This window comes from Panthera pardus, unplaced genomic scaffold, assembly GCF_024362965.1.
Source record: "Panthera pardus isolate Hobbes unplaced genomic scaffold, ASM2436296v1 HiC_scaffold_26, whole genome shotgun sequence".
NCBI lineage: Eukaryota > Metazoa > Chordata > Mammalia > Carnivora > Felidae > Panthera > Panthera pardus.
Genome location: NW_026526832.1, coordinates 28,288,183 through 28,305,518, shown reverse-complemented (window position 1 = coordinate 28,305,518; position 17,336 = coordinate 28,288,183). Strand labels below are relative to the sequence as shown.

General features: G+C 41.6%; 1 long non-coding RNA gene across 2 annotated transcripts in view; it reads right to left on the bottom strand.

Moving 5' to 3' along the window:
- LOC109268247 (uncharacterized) overlaps window positions 1–17,336 on the bottom strand; it is a 73,628-nt gene that overhangs the window by 33,924 nt on the left and 22,368 nt on the right. The window contains exons 1-2 of one of the 2 annotated variants that reach the window (XR_008418096.1): window positions 3,351–3,558; window positions 1,902–1,992 (exon numbers count right to left, since the gene is read on the bottom strand). This is a non-coding gene — a long non-coding RNA (uncharacterized LOC109268247). Of the gene's footprint in view, window positions 1–1,901; window positions 1,993–3,350; window positions 3,559–17,336 lie in introns of those variants that run through there. The other variant, XR_002080537.2, reaches the window with a different exon arrangement.

Below are 17,336 nucleotides of genomic sequence, written 5' to 3'. Positions count from 1 at the left end.
TCTTCTCTGGTTTCCTGCCATCAAACTATCTTAATTCTCACATTACTTCATTTATGTACATTAACATTTGCCATATTTTATTCCAGTTATTGGTGTTCATGGCTAGTTCTTTTATAAAGGCACATATTATATAATTAAATGTCTATGTGTGTGTATATATAATATACATGTAAATATATAATTATGTAATAATAATCACCATCATCATAATAAACAGCGCCTAAAATATATAAAGCTTTTATTCTGTGACAAATATTTTTTGGAGCCACTTATTTATTTAATAGTCATGAGAACCCTATGAAAAGGTACCAAGGTTAACAACTTCATTTTATAGATGAGGAAACTGAGGTATAGCAAGGTTGAAGATCCTTCCCCAGATCACACAGGGAATTACCATTTAAACATAGTCCTGATCCAGAACATCTGCATTTAACCACTATTGTATTCTCTCTCATGGCCCATGATCTCCCACAGCACTTCAGAGAGTACCAGATGCACAGGGGAAATAAACAAACGTTTAATTAATAATTGAGCCATTAGCAGAGGATAGAAATTGTGGAGTCTGTCCTCGCCAGGGGGAAAGATTATAGCAGCCTGGAAGCCCTAGGTTTCTAGCTCTCAGCCATCTCCTGGGGACATCCGATATTTGAAGTAGGGATTTGCAGACCAAAGCTTCAAATCTCACCTGTCCCCCAGGGGAGCGATGAGAATAGGAATAAGAAACTGGCAAGGAAAGTTGGAAAAAGATGCTGTTCTCCATTAGCTTGACTGTAGCAGGATTCTCGCACAGAGGGATGGGACACCAAGGCCTTTCTTTCCAAGAAGTAGCTTTATTCGTGCTAGCACAGGCTCAGCAGGTTAAGACCCAAAGGTTGAACCCTGAGCGCAATGAGGTGTAGCACTTTATGCAATTTCTACTGCTTTGTCTCCCGTGTATGGTGACACATACAGTCTGATTGGACACAGTCCAAGTTACAGAGTCATGGCAGAGCTATGCATATGTGTATAGAAGTTGACTGGGCCACGTTGCCTTCCTTTGTTCTGAGAAGGCCCCCACCACATTCCTTAGGGAAGGGCTCGACCTCTATCACATGACCATCTGCCCCAAATTATGAAAAAGGAAAGTGTTCTTCAATTCACCTGGCAAGTCACTGAAAGACAGAGGAGCACAGGTGGCTTAGGAAGCCATGTCATTGAAATAGTGCATGTACAAATGGAACCATCATTAATGGGATATCTCAGGACAAATGATTTCCTTGCAGACACAAAGATCTGCCCCATGCCTTTCTTCCCCCAGTGCAACTCAGAGGGCTCTATGCAGTCATTCTGCAGCCAGAAGCCAAGTGGATGAATTAACTTCGACTTCCTGAAAGCTGACCCAGGGTATGGAAATATAGAATGGAACCTTGGAATTGGAGGGACTTGTGGAGATGATCTGGTCCACATCTCGGAAAGGAAATCTACCCAGAATGGGAAGTAATGGCTAGGTACTTGGCAACGTGAGTGTGCCCTCGCTGCTGAGATTCCATGTGTACAAATAGCGTTGCTGTCAGAGAGGCTGCATCCACGCGCACCGTCCCACTGTCCCCCTCCTGTCATAACTGACACTGGTATTTGATGGCTCTCTTCTCTTTACGTAGAGGGAAAAAAAATGTAAACTTGAAAACCACTTGTGTCAGTGCTATTTGTGGACAAATCCAAGTTTTCTGTTGCTTACCCAGTGAAGTTACTTCCTTCACATGGAGCCCAAGTTTGCATTTCAGCCATTCTGCCTTGTACTTTACAATCATACCAGTTATGTTAACTCACTTTTCCCCAATACACTCTTTCTTACCATATCCCTCTGCAGAATGTTGTCTCCATGCCCTTCCTCTTTTTATGATTGTCAAAATTGGTCTTACCTGTCAAAAGCCCACTGAAATATCTCCTCCTCTTGGAAGGTTTTTCCTTCCTGAGTGCCTTTTTCCTTCTTGTCTCTTCAGTATCTTGAATCTGTAATACAACACATCAGAGTCAAATATGTCCTTTGTTCAAGTTGTCTGCCTCTACCGGTATTTTTTTTTTCTCTCTCTCTTAGTGCATAGCTTGGTTTATGGAACATGGTATTGGCCCAGTCAGGGTTTGGTAAATTGAACTCAATTGACTCATAGTTGCTGGGATATTGTGTAATATAATGGAAAGAGGACAGAATTTGAAATTGTAACATCTGTATCCAAATACTATCTTCAACACACTAGTAATGTGATCTGACACAAATTACTTAGTCTTGTTAAACTTCGGACTTTTCATATGTAAAATCTTATTAAAATGTTTAACACACGGATTTATTGTTCAGACTAACCAAAATGCTATTTGCAAAAAAGTGTATTGTAAACTGTAAAGTTCTACACAAATCATTGTTGTTAAAAGCTCCCAGTTGATTTGCGATCATGTTTGACCAAGAATTGTTGCTTCATGGGCCAATATGCAGCTTTATGCTGTTACTTCAAACGAAACAAGCTGGCCGTATCTGCTTCCTCAGACAGACCCCCCACTCACCATATCACAGCTGGATAGAGCTTGCTTTCAGATTCAAAGCCTTTTTATAGCCACTTTGCCCGCAAGCCAACAAAACAGAACACACTCTTCCTACTGCTAATCAATGCCACATGGAGTACAATGAGCAATTAAGCCCAGAAAAAGGAAGAGGACATTGATAATAGAATGCTTGATTACTGAGAGATTAGAACCTGAAATTGTGTTTGCGTTCTCTGTTGGAAGGTATAATTTAATTAGCTAACTTGGAAAGGTTGTAGATGTGACAGAAAACTAATATTCTGCTTCTGCAATTTCATAGCCGTTTTCTTTCAGAAAGAAGAAAAAAAAAGTTTCTGGATGGAGTCTCTAAACATACAGATGTTGGTACCTCCATTTATCTACACCTTGGATCCTGTATTATTATAAGAGCTCTCACCACCCTGGCTCCGACTCTGCCACATCACCAGAGCAAAATCACCCCAGGAGCATGCCAGGTTGGATGCCCCCCCTTTCTGCCAATTGCTCTGCTAGAACAGAGTTGGGAATGATCTTTCCCTAATTGCTATCACCTGGCTCCAAAGTCAACCATCAGGCTAGCTCTTCCGTACAATAAGGACCTTTTGAGTCTTCACTTCCCTTCGTCTTTCTAAGCCAGTCCTGGATTCTGACAACACGCCTGTTGCAGGTACACTGGGTGGCCTTTGACTAAAAGTGCAGAGTAAAAGGCCAGCTTTGCTCAACCAAATTCCTATTCACGTGGTGGGAATGGCATAAATCTTTGTCCACACCCCACATGTTAGGACTCTGGGTGGGAAAGGCCATGGGTAATTTACCTTTCGGGGAGTGGAATGCAAAACCTATCAACTTCCTTGGGGGTTAAAAGCATGAAGTGGCTCACTTCCTGGAAAATTTCACACATAGCAACAAGTTGGCTTTGGAGAGGCTAGTTCCAAATGGCTGTTTCCAAAGGACAGGACCAACAGTCCTCAGCTTCATGGCCAGAGGCCAAGATCCTGATATTCTAGTAGTTCACAGCAACTCCTAGAGAGAAGGAAGAGAGAAGTGGGCTTGAGTTGGGTTCTAAACATTGCTAGCTCATGAACAGGAAAAGAGTCTCACTGTGGTGCAACTCTTGCTTATGATTAATCCCATTTTATGGAAAAAAGCATATGGGAAAAGGAGCTGAGAGAACTTTATCCAAACCACCAGCTTTAGGGTATTTCATTGCTTGAGGGTAAACACCAGTAAGCCATCTTTTGGGGAGCTTACTTAGAGAAGGTATTGGGAAATCCCAAGCTTTCGTTATGAAGGCCTGTAAAGAAACCCCAGAGGGTTTAATTTAGTTGGCCTTGCCCATCATGACTGATAAAGATCTCACAGAAATTTTCCGACTCTAGCAAGAATAGTCAGCACTGTCCAGCTATAAGAACATCTAAATAAGGAGATCCATAAAGCAGGGTGGCAGTGGTAGGTTGGGAGTAGGGTTGACTAAATAGATAGGTAGATAAAATACAGAATACACAGTTAAAATTGAATTTCAGATAAACAGCAATTTTTATTTTTTAGGATCAGTATGTCCCAAGTATGCATAAGACACAATTTTCCTAAAAACTATTTGTTGCTTACCTGAAATACAAATTTAATAGGGAATCTTACATTTCCAATTGGGAAATCTGGCTTCCTTACTTGGGGAAATTCTTCTGTCCCAGAAGGTTGGAGGCTCTTATACTTGTTCTCTATTAACACCTGAGAATGGATTTTATGTCCTGCCCTTATCAACAATCTCAGAGTCACTCAGGGAACAGACTTTCTGGTTTTGGAATCCTATAGCCCCAATACCAGCTTATAACCTTGGGCAAGTTAATTTTTCTGGCTTTGCTTTCTTCATCTTTACAATGGGAATAATAATAACTGAGCCTGTCTTATACTGCTGTTGTGAAGATTAAGTTAATACATTTGATGTCTTCTGAACAGTCCTAGGAACACAGTAAATACTCAGTAAATACTTGTTAAAAATGTGACTATTTATTATTATTATCATAGCTAAGAGTAGTAAGGAAAAGGACGTTAGTATAGTAGACCATTAGTATTCTTGCACAAGGATACTGACCTCCACATCCCATGACCTTGGCCTACCAATACAAGAGCTTCTAATAACAAACTAAGTCATGGCACCATGAACAGATATTACACTCACATCTGGAAGGAAGCTGGTGCTTCTGATAAGGCAGCAGCTACTTCTAATGCAAAAGCAGCTGCACATCGAACAAGAAAATGGAAACTGAAGTCACAGCTGAGAGGACATGGCATGGATGGAAAACAGGGTAATCTAGACTTCTCTTTAACGGTACCATTCATTAACCACCCTTCCAGAAAATCTGAAATACTGAGGTTCTTTTTTTCTGTCTTTTAACTAAACGTGTGCAGATGATTGAGTGACTTTCTCAGCCCAGGCTGACCCCAGCAATCCCCACTCTCCCCACCTCAGGGGAGGATCTCCACTTGCCTTTTGTCTTTACAGCAGCTCCCACTTTATCCATTCCTAAAGCCTACCTGTGTAGGAGGATACACTCTCCCCAGTGTCTTGATTTAATATTATTTCTAAAGATAAGCACATATGGTCTTTGGGGTTTTAAGAATTTTAGATTAACTCTCTAGGGAGGACTGAACAACAGAACCCTGTCGCAGCGCCACCGTTGAATGACTGGAGCACCAGAGCTGACAGCTGCAATATGGGTCTGTCATCTGTCTCTGTCACCGACCGTGATGTGCTGTGCGGCCTGGCTGGTTAACCAAGCTGGGTCGTAGTTTCTGCACCTGTGAAAGGAGCATAATTCCATTCCTGCCGCTGCCCACCGCAAGGGGTTGTTGTGAACGTCTAATGGAATAATACACGTGGAAGAATGGTGCAGACCAGACACCAAAACGTTGTTGCTTTGATTGTTATGAACTCTCACAGCCTGTGAGAGACTGGAAGCCTGTGTGTGAGACGTTGCCATATGCTCTCTCACACGTTAGATCTGGGGCACTTATTCCTTGCGAGAGCAACATTCAAATTAAAATTTTAAATTCGAGAGTGAACTGTGTTGTTTCTGAATCAAATATTTTCATTTCTATGGCCCGAGTGCGATCCAGGATGTTGCCCTTGAGAGAATGCTACTCCCTCTAAGTGGATTTGCCTGGCTCGTACAGTGAGATCGGAGTGACAAGTGGCTATACGATAAAGAAGTATAGAATCTCTCTTGGTAAACTTTCCAGTAAGTCTCCCAAGATGATGCTCTAATTTCCTGTGGCCAAGGGTAGCATTCCCCCAAATACCTTCTTTGCCAGAACTCCCAAGAACGCTAGAAATACAAGCAGAGCTAAATCAAAATTTTAATTGAAAAAAACAAAGTTTAACTTGATGACTGGTTCACACAGGCCGTCAAAACTTACTTTGCTTCTTCCCTGAGCTGCTGGCTTCACTGACACCACGAGGGTTTATTTCTGACTCACCTCCCGTTCGCTCTCACCTGTCCCAGAGGACAGCACAGCGGGCTCCTGCCTCTCTCTGTGTCTCTTCAGCTGAGCTGTGCTCAGTCTTTTGTGTCTCTTGGCAAAAACATACAGATAATTTCCAGAACTCTTCTCACATCTGTGAGATGGGAGAGACTGTAGTTTCTGCTTGTTTGTTTGTTTGTTTTTTGTTTGATTTTTATGTTGCCAATGCTCTTTCCTTTGAAGAGTCTTATTGATCTCTTTTGGAGCATTTCCTTTCCTTCTATCTCCTGAAATCTTCTCTCTGTCACTTTCTTATACTGTAATCATGGGAAGAAAGAAGGAAAGGAAGGAAGGAAGGAAGGAAGGAAGGAAGGAAGGAAGGAAGGAAGGAAGAAAGAAAAAGGAAAGAAAGAAAGAAAGAAAGAAAGAAAGAAAGAAAGAAAGGAAGGAAGAGGGAAAAAAGGAAGGAAGGAAAGAAGGAGAGAAGGAGAGAGGGATGGAGGGAAGGAAAGGAGAAAGGAAGACTCGTTGGAAATTTTTGACATTCTTCTGGGGTCACATTTTGAAAAATATTTTATTACTAAAAATTGTATGTATCTAATGTGTACAACATGATGATTTGATGTATACACACATACATACACACACAGTGAAAATATGATTACAGTAAACTAGTTAACATACCATTTCCTCACATTATTACCATCTTGTGTGGGTGATGAGAACACCTGAAATCTACTCTCTTAGCAAATTTCTAATATTCGATATGAAGTTATTACCTAGGGTAATCATATTTTGCATTAAATGTCTAGACTTATGCATCCCACGCAACTGAGACTTCATACCTTTTGACCAACATCTCCCTATTTCCCCCTTGCTTCCCCCATTACTACCTGTCAATTGTCTGCTTCTGAGTTTTTGGCTTTTTTAAGATTCCTCATGTAATATCATGCAGTATTTGTTTTTCCGTGCCTGGCTTATTTCACTCAGCATCATGACCTTTAACCTCTCATTATAGGCACCTCATCCGTTGTGGTATTACTTGGACCTAGTTCTCTGGAATACGGACTGGTTTTCCAGTGTGGCCAAAATGCAGAAGCTTTAGAAGCAAGCAAACGAGTCCTCTGGTCATGTTACCATCCTTGTGCTTAATGTGCTCCCATGGCTTTGTAGAGGAGCCATTCGCCAAAACAAGTGGCATAGTCAGAGGTAGGATGCTTTCCTCCAAACGTATCGTATCATTAGGTATGACACAGAGTCTTTATGGTCTGAGGTGGGTCAATGTTAGTGAAGCTTGATTCTGCACCACAACCCTAGTCTTAGTCTATTTATTTCAGTGGCAGATTGAATTCTACAAGGCTCCCTTCTAGACTGAACCCTTTCTGGATCCTCCCAGGAGGGAATCTGGCACCGAAAATTAAAAAGCACAATCTGTCTCTCACTTGCCTCTCAGCACTCATATTCAGTGCTGCAATGTGACTGTCACTCAGTGGGTCCAGGGGGTGGGACTGAGAAAGTGGGAAGACCCCGTCTGAGTAATCAGTAAACTGTTGGTGCAGGTGCTTCGGGACACACCTAAAATTGGAGCGCTGGCGGCGCCTGGGGGCTCAGTACCTTAAGCGTCTGACTTTGGCTCGGTCATATCTCATGGTTCGTGGGTTCGAGCCCCGCGTCCGGCTCTGTGCTGACAGCTCGGAGCCTGGAGCCTGCTTGAGATTCTGTGCCTCCCTCTCTCTCTGACCTTCCCCCACTCACTCTCTGTCTCTTGTCTCTCAAAAATAAACAAGCATTAAATAAATAAATAAATAAATAAATAAATAAATAAATAATAAAATGGGAACACTGGATCATGAAGCAGAAATTGAACTAGTAGGTGAGCAGAGATGGTGTGAGACAAAGAAGGCCTCTCATAAATTCATGGATAAAATCCCAACGCAAATTTATAAATCTGAGAAAGTCAGGGAAACTCAAAGTCTCAAAAGTCATTATTCAGAGATAAGGAGATTAAAGAGACCCAAGGTTTTTAGAGCAGATGACCAGGATCTCCGTTCTGTATTAACAATCGCTCGGCCTAGTGAGTATTTTGGAAAATGATTGCCTTTCCCACAAGAAGGACACATATGCAAGGAAAAAAAGTACATGTGGACACACACACGATATAAGGAAATAAACAAACCCATTTCACTGTCCTAGGAAAAGAGGTCCTCAGACCAAGGTGGGCTGAAACTAGGCAAACAAACAAAGGAACAACCACCACCTTGTCACTTATTTTCCAAGTGTGTGTCTTTAGGGCAGGCCTGGTTTCTAACACCTCATGCTCATCTCTTCCCTAGTTCACCTTCTGAGCTTTGAGGATGAAGTAAACATCTCACTGAAGTGTGTTAACTGTTTAGTTGGCCTGGAGGGGAGGGGAGGGGAGGGGAGGGGAGAGGGCATGGGATTCTCCACAGACACAGAGATTTCCTCTCTACTGGAGAAAACCTCATTTTTATTTTTACTCAAATAATTCCACTAGCTAGTGGCAGAGAACATCTCCTGCTTCTCACTAAGCTACTAGAGATGGGCTCTCTGTGACTCTCAAAATTTCCTTCTTCCCTTTACTGGGCGAAGAGCACATCAATCACCAGTGGCAGATAGTATATGATAAATTCATGACTCCCGTTTTTTGTTTTGTTTTTATTTATTTTTATTATTATTTTTTTTACAAAGAGTTGAATCTAATAAAGCAGAAGAGAAGCCCACTCTTGTAACCAAACTAACACCTACTTCCACTTAGCAGTCAGGATCTCCTCATAAACATCATAATGCTTAACTCATGTCTGCAGCCACTGAACTAGAGTTGAGGAAACAGTGGGTTAATTGTACCAAATGCATAATAACGATAGTTCCTTCTATTTGATCCCCCCCATATCTTCATGTGCAATTGGTAATTGTTTTTCAAGAATGAGCACAATTGGCACCTTCTTTAGGGATCTTGATTTATTGACTCTGTATGTGGGCAGAGCTCTAAGCAGCCAGGTATTATGCTGAACGCCACAAGAGACTGATAGATTTCCAAAAGAATGGAAAATATTGCTCAGGAGAAATAGTCTTAGAAGATAAGGTCAGAGTGGCAGGCCAATTTCTCCATGGATAATGTCTTCAGTTGACATGGTGGTAGAGGGTGGCTGCAATTGGAGAGAATTATGACAGGAGGCAGTGGAATAAAGTCTGGACCTGGCTTTCATGAGCTTTGTCTAAGATGTTCTTTAGCGGCCTGCCATCATTCTGTGTGCTAGAATTATCTGTGTCTCATCTCTATATTGATCCAGAGGGAACTGTAATGTGTAATAGCTACCTGAAAAGGTAGTCTACTGATAACAAGAAATCTTCCCTTTCTGTTTATAGCGTTCAGCTATGCTTGAAGTTATTCTTTATAAGGTGCTACACAAAGATTGACTAGCAAAGAAGTTACCTCCAGACAGGGCAACCTCACAGTCACAACTCACTCTCTGCTCTAGTAGAAAGGTGTGAAAGCGCTTCAGTGGGACAGAATATATCTGGGCTGTTATCTTTCTTTCTTTCTTTCTTTCTTTCTTTCTTTCTTTCTTTCTTTCTTTCTCTCTTAAGTTTATTTATTTATTTTGAGAGAGAGAGAACAAGAGAGAAAGAGAGGGAGAGAGAGAGAGGATGAGAGAGAATCCCAAGCAGGCTCCGTGCCGTCAGACAGAGCCTGACATGGGGCTTGAACCCACGAACCATGAGATCATGACCTGAGCTGTAATCAAGAGTTGGATGCTTAACCTACTCAGCCATCCAGGTGCCCTTGGGTTGCTTTCTAAAGAAGAAACCACTAGTCCTGCTCTCTGCTCAAAGATAAATAAAACCTCCTTAAAATAGATTAACAAGACTGGAACAAGGACTTGGAAAAAACAGTGCTGGGTATTTTCATTCAGTTTTAGTAAATTTCTTGTTTCTCATAAGAAGCTAAATTCAAGATGGAGGAATTGTTATGAATGTCTTTTCATTTTTATTTTTATTTATTTATTTTTTTTAATGAGCTGTTCAGCCATGCACTCAGAGTAAATGCTTTCAAAAAGCATTAGTCAACTGGTTCATTGATTAGGAATGGAAACAAGAGTTCACACCAACACCAACCAGTACAACTCCCCCATCAGGATCCCTTCTTTGTCATGGTACCCTCTTCCTTTGGCTCCACTCTACTCCCATAATATCACCCTGGAGTCACTTGGCTGCTTTTTCAACTTTCCTCTCTCTGTCTCATTTCTCTGTGGTGAGGCAAAGGGTGAACATCAATCTGTTGTTTGTGTTTAAAATCTGCTAGCTAGGAGCCCACTTAAGGAGCAGATTAGAGGGTCTTCTGGCTTTTCTGGATCAGAGTCATACTTCTCAAAATTCTAATAGGACTTGTTTCATTGTTCAGTGAGACCCAAACATTCTCAGGAGGCTTGCACCATGGTTGGCAAATGAAGTTAAGCACAGATATATAGGGAATGTCTGAATTCCCAATCAGGGGAAAAGAGCACTGGAGGAGATCAGACTTTCTGGGGCATGACTCCAGCCCTGGAATTAATATACTGTGTGATCATGAGTGAGAGCCTTCCCATTTCTCTAAAAGGAGGAGGCCAAAGAGATTATTTCTAAGCATTATTCTAGCTTTGATATTTGTTTCTAATTGTAAGCTTCTTGGGCCAAGTCAATAACTTATTATTTTTTCTCAAATGACAGGATCTAGCAAATGGAATGCTTTCAATAAATATTTATCAAAAGAGTGAATGAAAAATGGAATTTCAAGTGATAATGGTATAGTAGCACTATCTGCCTCATTGTTAGCAATCTGATCTGTGGCCTATTGGCTGAAAATACAGCTCTGGTTTAGAGAACTGTTTCCATCCTTTAACTTTTTGTTAGCTCTTAGGGGCTACAGCTATATATACAGATCTGTGAGGGTTAATTTTACATGTCAAATGGCAAGGCTACTGTGCCCAGTTGTTTGGTCAAACAGCAGCCTAGATGTTTCTGTGAAGGTATTTTTTAGATATGATTAACATTTAAACCAGTAGACTTTGAGTGAACACATTACCCTCCATAATGTGAGTGGGCCTCATCCAATCAGTTGAAGGCTTTACAGCAAAGTCTGAGGTTCCCCAAAGATAAGGGAATTCTGATTGCAAACTGCATTCAAACTTGAGCTGCAAAATCAACTCCTCTCTAGACCCCCAGACTGCTGGCCTGGGCTTCAAATTTCAAATATTTCCCCCAAAATGCATCAGACAATTTCTTTTTTTTTTTAATAGTTTTACTTTATTTTTATTTTTTTTTTTTTATTTTAGAGAGAGAGAGCACATGCAAGTGGGGAGAGATGGGAGAGGAGAGAGAGAGAAAAAGAATCTTTTACAAAAATTTTTTAATGTTTATTTATTTTTAAGAGAGAGAGAGAGAGACAGAGCATGAGCAGGGGAGGGGCAGAGAGAGAGGGAGACAGAATCTGAAGCAGGCTCCAGGCTCTGAGCTGTCAGCACAGAGCCCAATGCGGGGCTCAAACTCACAGACTGTGAAATCATGACCTGAGCCAAAGTCGGACGCTTAACCAGTTATGCCACCCAGGTGCCGAGAGAGAGAGAGAGAGAGAGAGAGAGAGAGAGAGAATCTTAAGCAGGCTCCACTCTTGGCACAGGGTCATATGAGGGGCTCAGTCTCACGACTCTGGGATCATGACCTGAGCCAAAATCAAGAGTCAGACACTCAACCCACAGAGCCATCCAGGTGCCCCTCAGCCAATTTCTTAAATCCCCTCCAACATACATTCTCTAATAGGATGTGACACATCCTATTACCTTATTGATTCTGTTTCTTTGGAGAATCCTGACTAATAAAAACACCTGTATATTTCTGATAAGAGAGGAACAGTTGGTAAACGTCCTTATTTGAATGTCCAGTGCATCCTGCTAGCTTTAAAGGTCATCTTCAACTCCTATAGCATCTTGCTGCTATATCCACTTTCTGGTTTACAACTATGTTTTAAAGCCAATGATTCCAATATTTTCTACCTCATATATTCTTGTTTGTGCAAAATTAACAGGTAAATGCTCACTCTAAGTTGGAAAAGTCTGGCAAGATCCTCCCTTGAACACCAGTGACAGTGTGTTCAAGGAATATAAAGTAGGGGTTCAGTGACCTATGTCTCTGTGGTCATATGACATTTAATTCCACATCTGCAGCATCAGGTTGCCTATGAGGTGTAGTGGGTTTCTCCCTAGACTTTCCCCTCTTCTTGCCTCTTCTCTACATTTACTCCACAGACCCTTCCAGGATAATCTCAGCTACCGAACACATAGGCTTATAATTCCAGATACTCTTTCCATTCGCACCTCTCTTAAGAGCTTTATACTCCCTAGGGACCCCCAACACTTGAATGGAGCTCATCACTACCTAGCACTTGCATGGTAAGTGAGGGCACCTCTGTATCTCTGATTATTATATTGTGCTAATGGTTTACATCTCCTGCCCCCTTACCAGAGTGTGTTTTCCTAGCAAGTAAGATCGGAGTTGATTTTCTATGTCCAGGATCTAGCACAAAGTAAGGTTTATTAATGGATGTGAGATAACTGATTGGCTATATGAACTTATTATATCCACATGTTCTGAGCTTTCTTTGGCAAACAAAAGACTTAATGATTATGTATTCGAGGCGGAAACGGATTGATACATTTAATGAACACAAGTCACAGAGAGTCATGACAACTCTTATTTAAAATGTAAAAATGGATAACGTACAGGCGTGATTATAGCTATAAATAAAGCTCGCAATTCATGCTTAAATCCACTCCCTTTGTACTGCGCCAATAAATCTAAGCACTAGATGAATGCTAAATAAAGGTACCGTTTGGGATAAATGGTCTATTATGGAAAGGGCATTTTGAAGGCTATACCTAGCTTCCCAGGAATAACCTCACCGCTGGGGAAGGAAACATTTAGTACAGCACTAGTTGCTTCATGCACATTATCTGATTTATTCTAAAAACAAGCCTCAGAGGCGGTAGGTACAATGCCCCTGTCGAAATCTGAGTTCCTGCAGTGCGGAAAGGCTCACACATAAGGTCTGATACTTATCGATGGTGGGTTGGGTTCTGAACCGTTTCCTGCCTGACATCAGAGACTCAGACGGCCCATTCTCCTCAGATGCATCATGAAGATACAGTTGGGGTTGCTGTTCTTTTACAGCCATTGGCTCCACGGGGACATAGATTACGCGCTTCTTTTGTTTTCCCTCTGTCACAGCGCTGGGCACAGTGCCTGTGTTTGGGAAGCACTCAGAAATCCTATCACACACTTCCAGGTCTGACGGACCCAGGGCCACCTTATCAAAGTCGCTCTCTGAACGCTATCACATGTAGTATTTATTTCCTATGGTTGCTTACTTTTGATACCGAACGATCCCTTCTGAGGAAGCCTCTTACATGTGCATGTGTTATCTTTATATTTTCCTGTTCACACGTTATGTGAGCCACGCAAATCTAGCAACGGGAGCGGAAGGTAAGGGGTGGGCGACACATTGTCAGCTGGCAGAACGTGGGACCCTTTGTGTGTCCCGGTGAGAGAATATGGAGTCACTTCTAACTCCCTTACTAAGCTGCCGGTTGTCAGTAGAGAGCAGGCTTTCCTGAACCAACTTACTTTGAATCTGACAGATTAATAACGGCCCACCCACAAGCGCTTCCTCACATCCTTTGACGCTTACTATTCTCTCTGCCTGGAAACATCTGCCCTGAGATGCTCACGGGGCTGTTTCTCTCAGTTCATTCAGGTCTCTGTTCAGATGGCACCGAATGAGAGAGGCCTTTGTTGGCCACACTTATTCAGTAGAGTCCCATCATTTTCTTGCCCCTTCCCCAGCTTTATGTTTTGCTGTAGCACTGCCTAGGGTCTGATATATATTTATGGGCGGACTTGTTCATTATCTGGGTTCTTTCACTGGAACACAAGCTTCCTAAGAGCAGAGTGTGTGTGCCTCTCATCAGTGCATCCTCAACGCTGAAAAGACTGTTAGTACTTAGTAGGTGTTCAATAAATATTTTTATTTAAAAATTTTTTTTAATTTAAATTTTAGTTTGCTAACACACACTGCAATATTGGTGTCAGGGGGAGAATTCAGTGATTCATCGCTTATATAGAACACCCAGTGCTCATCACAAGTGCCCTCCTTAGTGCTCATCACCTATCTGGCCCATCCCCCCACCCATCTCCCTGCTGGCAACCCTCAGTTTTTTCTCTGCATTTAAGAGTCTCTTGTGGTTTGTTTTTCTCTCTCCTCTTCTCCCTGCCTTCCCCTATGTTCATCTGTTTTGTTTCTTATATTCTACATCTGAGTGAAATCATATGGTATGTGTCTTTCTCTGACGGACTTATTTCACTTAGTGTAATGCATTCTAGCTCCATCCACATCATTGCAAATGGCAAGATTTCATTCATTTTGGTGGCTGAGTAATATTCCATTGTATTTATATGCCACATCTTCTTTATCCATTCATCAGTTGATGGACATTTGGACTCTCTCCATAGTTTGACCATTATTGATAATGCTGCTTTAAACATTGGGGTGCATGTATCTCTTAGAATCTGTATTTTTGTATCCTTTGGGTAAATACCTAAGAGTGCAATTGCTGGACCATAGGTTAGTTCTATTTTTAGTTTTTTGAGGAACTTCCATACTGTTTTCCTGGGTGGTGGCACCAGTTTGCATTCCCACCAACAGTGCAAGAGGGTTCCCCTTTCTCCTCACCCTCTCCAACACCTGTTCCTGTGTTGTTAATTTTAGCCATTCTGAGAGGTCTCATTATGGTTTTTATTGTATTTCTCTGATGATAAGTGATGTTGAGCATCTTTTCATGTGTCTGCATATCTACTTTGGAAAGGTGGTTATTCATGTATTCTGTCCATTTCTTATCTGGGTTATTTGTTTTTTGGGTGTTGAGTTTTAAGATTTTTGGATACTGACCCTTTATCAGGTATGTCATTTGCAAATATCTTCTCCCATTCCATAGGCTGCCTTTTAGAATCATGGTCAATTCCAGTAACCTAAAGTCAAGTATTTGATGCTTAATAACCCATACGACCACCACCACCACCACCAGACACACACACGCACACACGCACACACACACACACACACACACACACACACACACACACACACATCTTATCACAACCATGAATCTCCAGGAAAGCATATAATACCTTTCCCTTGAGATTGGTCATTTGTAACCATGGAAAAGACGTTGAATGACATATTTTCAGAAGACATAAATGAGCTACATTGGTTTTCATTTTATTTGACTAATACAGTGCATGTATTTTAAATTCCTCACAGTGCCCCTCATTCTCATTGGTACAGGTATAAACAATGTTGTATTGGCAGCGACAAACATGATCTGCCTGCTGCTGGAAGTCCAAATTAATTCATCATGCCTTCTTTACTAACGATCAGAAGAGAAAATTGCATTTCATGTTTAGACTTACCAGTGGTTAGGTGGTCAGGGGCTATTTTGAGTGGCAGTTTTCCAGTGCTGGAGAAATTGTAAAACTCACACAAACAAATGAACACACAAGAGGGAGGCATCTGGCTCAGGAACTGAAGATGTGAATCCTCTCACTAGCAAAGCACTGTTTTGTGATTGATTCCCTTTTCTACATGTTCTTTGGAAGCCTAATGCTGGCTTCGATATTGGTATGGCAAATGCAGAAATGGGAGCCATCAAGGGGACCTCCTCTTAAGTGAACCAACCTGCAATTGAGTCTTTAATTCACCGGTACTGACACAGGATTCCTGTTGTAACCTTTCGTCCTTTTTGTTTTCAAAAAGCAGGTGGGGGGCTCCTGGGTGGTTCAGTCAGTTATGCATCCACTCTTGATCTTGGCTCAGGTCATGATCTCATACTTCATGAGTTTGAATCTCACATGGGGCTCTGTGCTCACAGCACAGACCCTGCTGAGGATTCTCTCTTCCTCTCTCTCTGCCCCTCCCCTGCTCTCTCTCTCTCTCTCTCTTGAAATAAATAAACTTAAAATAATTAAAAAAATAAAAAGCAATGGTTGAAATTAATACTTTAACCTTTGGGAAAGCTGCAAACAGGGCAGTGAACTCATGTGGTCTGAAAAAGGGGTGCCCAGGTTGGTGCCAAGACTGGGCCATCCTTGCTTAGCTCCAGGGCTGACCTTTGGGGTGGGGCGGGGGGCCTGGCGTTTACGCTCTGAAGACGATGTGATGTCAGGAAGACAGGGACTCTGTCCGAAACTAACACAGACACAGTGATCTATTCTAGGTATTAATATATGTTTGTCTCCATAGATACCACATTAAAAAGACCAATTGTACAAATATCTTTTCCAAATGTATTCAATTCTATCACTGATTTGGTAAGCCTCCGAACATCTTATTCAGTTTCTTTCCTATTTCTCCTTTAATAACAGGCAAATGCTTTATTAAGCCTTTAATAGAGATTCTATGAACAGAAATAGAATTTTGCCTTATTGTGAAGACATGCGTCTGGTTTTCTTCTGTGCGGTGAGCAGATAGGAGCATAAGGATTAAAATTCCCTCCTCATTCTAACGATGTACGTGTCTCAGAAAACTGGTTTGCTCTAGTAAGGAACACACAGCTACATATTTAGATACATTTAGATGTCAACTTGCAGAATTATCTATTCACCGACTGTGATGCATAAATAGGAACTAAGGAATTTTGAAAAAGCACAACTACCCCCCTCCACTTTCACGCGAGTACCTGCTTTCTGAAGGATGAAATACATGAGCTTCTAGTAATCGACATGTAGGCTTTTATCGTTCTTTGCTTAATGCTTTGACATGTGACCCTGAACCTCACAAATAAACCCTGACCCTTCCCCAGCTGGCCTGACCCCCCCCCCCCAACCAGAGCCAACTCACTTCTTACAACTTCCTAAGGCCAAAATTGGAGGGGTGCAATGCTCATTTTTCTAGATTCTCCTTTGAAGAACTGAGGTCCACCGACTGCAGCCTTGCAACTATTTGGATGTTTCAAAGTGGAGCGCGTTCACCAGTGTGGAGATCAAGTGAAATCATGTATTTGACTTCACTTGGGGGTGAGTGTTTCAACCTCTCTTATTTCAATGCATCCTTATTATGCACAACAATAGTCCCTCAAGTGTAAGGAAGACGTTTCCCTTTCCAAAATGTATCCTCACATATTTTATTTTGATCTTCAAAGGTACAGACACATCATTGTCTGGATTCTACTGAAAAGAAATACGAAGTATAGGAAAATTTTTAAAAAGAACTTTACTTGGATCCACAGAGCCAC